The sequence below is a fragment of the Microcebus murinus genome, chromosome 22 (genome assembly GCF_040939455.1).
Source record: "Microcebus murinus isolate Inina chromosome 22, M.murinus_Inina_mat1.0, whole genome shotgun sequence".
Classification (NCBI taxonomy): Eukaryota; Metazoa; Chordata; class Mammalia; order Primates; family Cheirogaleidae; genus Microcebus; species Microcebus murinus.
This window is the reverse complement of record NC_134125.1, coordinates 30,261,722-30,270,015: the sequence shown is the minus strand read 5'-3', so window position 1 is coordinate 30,270,015 and position 8,294 is coordinate 30,261,722.

Here is an 8,294-nt window from a genome sequence, read left to right as displayed (position 1 = left end):
GACGGGCAGGCAGAGCGCAGTGCATATCTGGCTGTGTCCACTCACCCACGGCAGGCGGTCAGGCAGGGCGCAGTGCGGATCTGGCTGTGTCCACTCATTCACGGGAGACGGGCAGGCAGGGCGCAGTGCGGATCTGGCTGTGTCCACTCACAGACAGCAGGCGGTCATGCAGGGCGCAGTGCGGATCTGGCTGTGTCCACTCGCCCACGGGAGACGGGCAGGCAGGGCGCAGTGCATATCTGGCTGTGTCCACTCACCCACGGCAGGCGGTCAGGCAGGGCGCAGTGCGGATCTAGCTGTGTCCACTCACCCACGGCAGACGGGCAGGCAGGGCGCAGTGCGGATCTGGCTGTGTCCACTCGCCCACGGGAGACGGGCAGGCAGAGCGCAGTGCGGATCTGGCTGTGTCCACTCGCCCACGGGAGACGGGCAGGCAGGGCGCAGTGCGGATCCGGCTGTGTCCACTCACCCACGGGAGACGGGCAGAGACGCTGCTGTGTGGATCTGGCTATGTCCACTGACACACGGCAGACGGGAAGGCAGGGCGCAGTAAGGATCTGGCTGTGTCCACTCACCCACGGCAGGCAGTCAGGCAGGGCGCAGTACGGATCTGGCTGTGTCCACTCACCCACGGCAGACGGGCAGGCAGGGCACAGTACGGATCTGGCTGTGTCCACTCACCCACGGCAGGCGGTCAGGCAGGGTGCAGTGCGGATCTGGCTGTGTCCACTCACCCACGGGAGACGGGCAATCAGGGCGCAGTGCGGATCTGGCTGTGCCCACTCACCCACGGGAGACGGGCTGGCAGGGCGCAGTGCAGATCTGGCTGTGTCCACTCACCCACGGCAGGCGGTCAGGCAGGGCGCAGTGCGGATCTGGCTGTGTCCACTCACCCACGGCAGACGGTCAGGCAGGGCGCAGTGCGGATCTGGCTGTGTCCACTCGCCCACGGCAGATGGGCAGGCAGGGCGCAGTGCGGATCTGGCTGTGTCCACCCGCCCACGGGAGACGGGCAGGCAGGGCGCAGTGCGGATCTGTCTGTGTCCACACACCCACGGGAGATGGCCAGGCAGGGCGCAGTGCGGATCTGGCTGTGTCCACTCACTGACGGGAGACTGGCAGGCAAGGCGCAGTGCGGATCTGGCTGTGTCCACTCATTCACGGGAGAGGGGCAGGCAGGGCGCAGTGCGGAGCTGGCTGTGTCCACTCACAGACAGCAGGCGGTCATGCAGGGCGCAGTGCGGATCTGGCTGTGTCCACTCGCCCACGGGAGACGGGCAGGCAGGGCGCAGTGCATATCTGGCTGTGTCCACTCACCCACGGCAGGCGGTCAGGCAGGGCGCAGTGCGGATCTGGCTGTGTCCACTCACCCACGGCAGACGGGCAGGCAGGGCGCAGTGCGGATCTGGCTGTGTCCACTCGACCACGGGAGAAGGGCTGGCAGGGCGCAGTGCGGATCTGGCTGTGTCCACTCACCCACGGGAGACGGGCAGGCAGGGCGCAGTGCGGATCTGGCTGTGTCCCCTCACCCAGGGGAGACGGGCAGGTAAGGCGCAGTGTGGATCTGGCTGTGTCCACTCACCCAAGGGAGACGGGCAGAGAGGGTGCTGTGTGGATATGGCTATGTCCACTATCCCACGGCAGACGGGCAGGCAGGGCGCAGTGCGGATCTGGCTGTGTCCACTCACCCACGGCAGACTGGCAGGCAGGGCGCAGTGTGGATCTGGCTGTGTCCACTCACCCACGGCAGACGGTCAGGCAGGGCGCAGTGCGGATCTGGCTGTGTCCACTCGCCCACGGCAGACGGGCAGGCATGGCGCAGTGCGGATCTGGCTGTGTCCACTCACCCACGGCAGAAGGTCAGGCAGGGCGCAGTGTGGATCTGGCTGTGTCCACTCGCCCACGGCAGACGGGCAGGCAGGGCGCAGTGCGGATCTGGCTGTGTCCACTCACCCACGGGAGACGGGCAGGCAGGGCACAGTGCGGATCTGGCTGTGTCCACTCATCCACGGCAGGCGGTCAGGCAGGGCGCAGTGCGGATCTGGCTGTGTCCACGCACCCACGGCAGGCGGTCAGCCAGGGCGCAGTGCGGATATCGCTGTGTCCACTCACCCACGGCAGACGGTCAGGCAGGGCGCAGTACGGATCAGGCTGTGTCCACTCACCCACGGCAGATGGGCAGGCAGGGCGCAGTGCGGATCTGGCTGTGTCCACTCACCCACGGCAGACGGTCAGGCAGGGCGCAGTGCGGATCTGGCTGTGTCCACTCAACCACGGCAGACGGGCAGGCAGGGCGCAGTGCGGATCTGGCTGTGTCCACTCGCCCACGGGAGACGGGCAGGCAGGGCGCAGTGCGGATCTGGCTGTGTCCACTCACCCACGGCAGGCGGTCAGGCAGGGCGCAGTGCGGATCTGGCTGTGTCCACTCACCCACGGCAGACGGTCAGGCAGGGCGCAGTGCGGATCTGGCTGTGTCCACTCACCCACGGGAGACGGGTAGTCAAGGCGCAGTGCGGATCTGGCTGTGTCCACTCACCCACGGGAGACGGGCAGAGACGGTGCTGTGTGGATCTGGCTATGTCCAATGACCCACGGCAGACGGGCAGGCAGGGCGCAGTACGGAGCTGGCTGAGTCCACTCACCCACGGCAGGCGGTCAGGCAGGGTGCAGTGTGGATCTGGCTGTGTCCACTCACCCACGGGAGACGGGCAGGCAGGGCGCAGTGCGGATCTGGCTGTGTCCAATCACCCACGGGAGACGGGCAGGCAGGGCGCAGTGCGGATCTGGCTGTGTCCACTCACACACAGGAGACGGGCAGGCAGGGCGCAGTGCGGATCTGGCTGTGTCCACTCGCCCACGAGAGATGGGCAGGCAGTGCGCAGTGCGGATCTGGCTGTGTCCACTCGCCCACGGAAGACGGGCAGGCAGGGCGCAGTGCGGATCTGGCTGTGTCCACTCACCCACGGCAGACGGGCAGGCAGGGCGCAGTGCGGATCTGGCTGTGTCCACTCGCCCACGGGAGACGGTCAGGCAGGGCGCAGTGCGGATCTGGCTGTGTCCACTCACCCACGGCAGGCGGTTCAGGCAGGGCGCAGTGCGGATCTGGCTGTGTCCACTCACCCACGGCAGACGGTCAGGCAGGGCGCAGTGCGGATCTGGCTGTGTCCACTCACCCACGGCAGGCGGTCAGGCAGGGCGCAGTGCGGATCTGGCTGTGTCCATGCACCCACGGCAGGCGGTCAGCCAGGGCGCAGTGCGGATCTGGCTGTGTCCACTCACCCACGGCAGGCGGTCAGGCAGGGCGCAGTGCGGATATGGCTGTGTCCACTCACCCACGGCAGACGGTCAGGCACGGCGCAGTGCGGATATGGCTGTGTCCATCACCCACGGGAGACGGGCAGGCAGAACGCAGTGCGGATCTGGCTGTGTCCACTCACCCACGGGAGACGGCAGGCAAGGCACAGTGCGGATCTGGCTGTGTCCACTCACCCACTGGAGACGGGCAGAGACGGTGCTGTTTGGATCTGGCTATGTCCACTGACCCACGGCAGGCGGTCAGCCAGGGCGCAGTACGGATTTGGCTGTGTCCACTCGCCCACGGGAGACGGGCAGGGAGGGGGCAGTGCAGATCTGGCTGTGTCCACTCATCCACGGCAGGCGGTCAGGCAGGGCACAGTGCGGATATGGCTGTGTCCACTCACCCACGGGAGATGGGTAAGCAGGGCGCAGTGCGGATCTGGCTGTGTCCACTTACCCACGGGAGACGGGCCGGTAGGGTGCAGTGCGGATTTGGCTGTGTCCACTCACCCACTGGAGACGGGCAGGCAGGGCGCAGTGCGTATCTGGCTGTGTCCACTCGCCCACGGGAGACGGGCAGGCAGGGCGCAGTGCGGAACCGGCTGTGTTCACTCACCCACGGCAGGCGGTCAGGCAGGGCGCAGTGCGGATCTGGTTGTGTCCACTCACCCACGGCAGACGGGCAGGCAGGGCGCAGTGTGGATCTGGCTGTGTCCTCTCACCAAAGGGAGACGGGCAGACAGGGCGCAGTGCGGATATGGCTGTGTCCACTCGCCCAGTGGAGACGGGCAGGCAGGGCGCAGTGCGGATCTGGCTGTGTCCACTCACCCACGGGAGACGGGCAGGCAGGGCGCAGTGCGGATCTGGCTGTGTCCACTCGCCCACGGGAGACGGGCAGGCAGGGCGCAGTGCGGATCTGGCTGTGTCCACTCACTCACGGCAGGCGGTCAGGCAGGGCGCAGTGCGGATCTGGCTGTGTCCACTCACCCACGGCAGACGGTCAGGCAGGGCGCAGTGTGGATCTGGCTGTGTCCACTCACCCACGGCAGACGGTCAGGCAGTGTGCAGTGCGGATCTGGCTGTGTCCACTCACCCACGGCAGACGGGCAGGCAGGGCGCAGTGCGGATCTGGCTGTGTCCACTCGCCCACGGGAGACGGTCAGGCAGGGCGCAGTGCGGATCTGGCTGTGTCCACTCACCCACGGCAGGCGGTTCAGGCAGGGCGCAGTGCGGATCTGGCTGTGTCCACTCACCCACGGCAGACGGTCAGGCAGGGCGCAGTGCGGATCTGGCTGTGTCCACTCACCCACGGAAGGCGGTCAGGCAGGACGCAGTGCGGATCTGGCTGTGTCCACTCACCCACGGCAGACGGGCAGCCAGGGCGCAGTGCGGATCTGGCTGTGTCCACTCACCCACGGCAGTTGGTCAGGCAGGGCGCAGTGCGGATATGGCTGTGTCCACTCACCCACGGCAGACGGTCAGGCAGGGCGCAGTGCGGATCTGGCTGTGTCCACTCACCCACGGCAGACGGGCAGGCAGGGAGCAGTGCAGATCTGGCTGTGTCCACTGACCCACGGCAGACGGGCAGGCAGGGCGCAGTGCGGATCTGGCTGTGTCCACTCACCCACGGCAGGCGGTCAGGCAGGGCGCAGTTCGGATCTGGCTGTGTCCACTCACCCACGGCAGGCGGTCAGGAAGGGCGTAGTGCGGATCTGGCGGTGTCCACTCACCCACGGCAGACGGGAAGGCAGGGCGCAGTGCGGATCTGGCTGTGTCCAATCACCCACGGCAGACGGTCAGGCAGGGCGCAGCACGGATCTGGCTGTGTCCACTCACCCACGGCAGACGGGCAGGCAGGGCGCAGTGCGGATCTGGCTGTGTCCACTCACCAACGGCAGACGGTCAGGCAGGGCACAGTACGGATCTGGCTGTGTCCACTCACCCACGGCAGACGGGCAGGCAGGGCGCAGTGTGGATCTGGCTGTGTCCACTCACCCACGGCAGACGGTCAGGCAGTGCGCAGTGCGGATTTGGCTGTGTCCACTCACCCACGGCAGACGGGCAGGCAGGGCGCAGTGCGGATCTGGCTGTGTCCACTCGCCCACGGGAGACGGGCAGGCAGGGCGCAGTGCGGATCTGGCTGTGTCCACTCACCCACGGCAGGCGGTCAGGCAGGGCGCAGTGCGGATCTGGCTGTGTCCACTCACCCACAGCAGGCGGTCAGGCAGGGCGCAGTGTGGATCTGGCTGTGTCCACGCACCCACAGCAGGCGGTCATCCAGGGCGCAGTGCGGATCTGGCTGTGTCGACTCACCCACGGCAGGCGGTCAGGCAGAACGCAGTGCGGATATGGCTGTGTCCACTCACCCACGGCAGATGGTCAGGCAGGGCGCAGTGCGGATCTGGCTGTGTCCACTCACCCACGGGAGACGGGCAGGCAGGGCGCAGTGCGTATCTGGCTGTGTCCACTCACCCACGGGAGATGGGCAAGCAGGGCGCAGTGCGGATCTGGCTGTGTCCACTCACCCACGGGAGACGGGCAGGGAGGGTGCAGTGCGGATTTGGCTGTGTCCACTCACCCACGGGAGACGGGCAGGCAGGGCGCAGTGCGTATCTGGCTGTGTCCACTCGCCCACGAGAGACGGGCCGGCAGGGCGCAGTGCGGATCCGGCTGTGTCCACTCACCCACGGGAGATGGGCAGAGACGGTGCTGTGTGGATCTGGCTATGACCACTGACCCACGGCAGACGGGCAGGCAGGGCGCAGTGCGGATCTGGCTGTGTCCACGCACCCACGGAAGGGGATCAGGCAGGGCGCAGTGCGGATATGGCTGTGTCCACTCACCAAAGGGAGACGGGCAGACAAGGCGCAGTGCGGATATGGCTGTGTCCACTCGCCCACAGGAGACGGGCAGGCAGGGCGCACTGCGGATCTGGCTGTGTCCACTTGCCCATGGGAGACGGGCAGGCAGGGCGCAGTGCGGATCTGGCTGTGTCCACTCACCCACGGCAGACGGTCAGGCAGGGAGCAGTGCGGATATGGCTGTGTCCCCTCACCCACGGGAGACGGCCAGGCAAGGCGCACTGAGGATCTGGCTGTGTCCACTCACCCACGGCAGAGAAGCAGGCATGGCGCAGTGCGGATCTAGCTGTGTCCACTCACCCACGGTAGACGGGCAGAGAGGGTGCTGTGTGGATCTGGCTATGTCCACTGACCCACGGCAGACGGGCAGGCTGGGCGCAGTGCGGTTCTGGCTGTGTCCACTCACCCACGGGTGACGGGCAGGCAGGGCGCAGTCCGGATCTGGCTGTGTCCACTCACCCATGGCAGACGGGCAGGCAGGGCGCAGTGTGGTTCTGGCTGTGTCCACTCACCCAGGGGAGACGGGCAGGCAGGGCGCAGTGCGGATCTGGCTGTGTCCACTCACCCACTGGAGAAGGGCAGGCAAGGCGCAGTGTGGATCTGGCTGTGTCCACTCACCCACGGCAGAAGGTCAGGCAGGGCGCAGTGCGGATCTGGCTGTGTCCACTCACCCACGGCAGAAGGTCAGGCAGGGCGCAGTGCGGATCTGGCTGTGTCCACTCACCCACGGGAGACGGGCAGGCAGGGCGCTGTGCGGATATGGCTGTGTCCGCTCACCCACGGGAGACGGGCAGGCAAGGCGCACTGAGGATCTGGCTGTGTCCACTCACCCACGGCTGACGGGCAGGCAGGGCGCACTTCGGATCTGGCTATGACCACTCACCAACGGGAGACGGGTAGGCAAAGCGTACTGTGGATCTGTGTGTGCACTCACCCACGGGAGACGGGCAGAAGGTCAGGCAGGGCGCAGTGCGGATCTGGCTGTGTCCACTCACCAACGGGAGACGGGTAGACAAGGCGCAGTGTTGATCTGGCTGTGTCCACTCACCCACGGGAGTCGGGCAGAGAGGGTGCTGTGTGCATCTTGCTATGTCCACTGACCCACGGCAGAGGGGCAGGCAGGGCGCAGTGTGGATCTGGCTGTGTCCACTCACCAACGACAGACGGGCAGGCAGGGCGCAGTACGGATCTGGCTGTGTCCACTCACCCACGGGAGACGGGCAGGCAAGGCGCAGTGTTGATCTGGCAGTGTCCACTCACCCACGGGACATGGGCAGAGATGGTGCTGTGTGGATCTGGCTATGTCCACTGACCCACGGCAGATGGGCAGGCAGGGCGCAGTGTGGATCTGGCTGTGTCCCCTCACCCACGGAGACGGTCAGAGAAGGCGCAATCTGGATCTGGCTGTGTCCACTCACCCACGGGAGACTGGTATGCAAAGCGCAATGTGGATCTGGCTGTGTCCACTCACCCACGGGAGACGGGCAGGCAAGGCGCAGTGTGGATCAGGCTGTGTCCACTCACCCACGGAAGACGGGCAGAGAGGTTGCTGTGTGGATCTGGCTATGTCCACTGCCCCACGGCAGACGGGCAGGCAGGGCGCAGTGCGGATCTGGCTGTGTCCAATCACCCACGGCAGTCGGGCAGGCAGGGCGCAGTGCAGATATGGCTGTGTCCACTCACCCACGGGAGACGGGTAGGCAAAGCGCATTGTGGATCTGGCTGTGTCCACTTACCCACGGGAGACGGGCAGAGAGGGTGCCGTGTGGATCTGGCTATGTCCACTGACCCACGGCAGACGGCCAGGCAGGGCGCAGTGCGGATTTGGCTGTGTCCCCTCACCCACGGCAGACGGTCAGGCAGGGCGCAGTGCGGATCTGGCAGTGTCCACTCACCCAAGGGAGACGGGCAGAGAGGATGCTGTGTGGATCTGGCTATGTCCACTGACCCACGGCAGATGGGCAGGCAGGGCACAGTGCGGATCTGGCTGTGTCCAATCAGCCACGGCAGACGGGCAGGCAGGGCGCAGTGCGGATCTGGCTGTGTCCACTCACCCAAGAAAGACGGGCAGGCAAGGCACACTGTGGATCTGACTGTGTCCACTCACCCACGGGAGACGGGCAGAGAGGTTGCTGT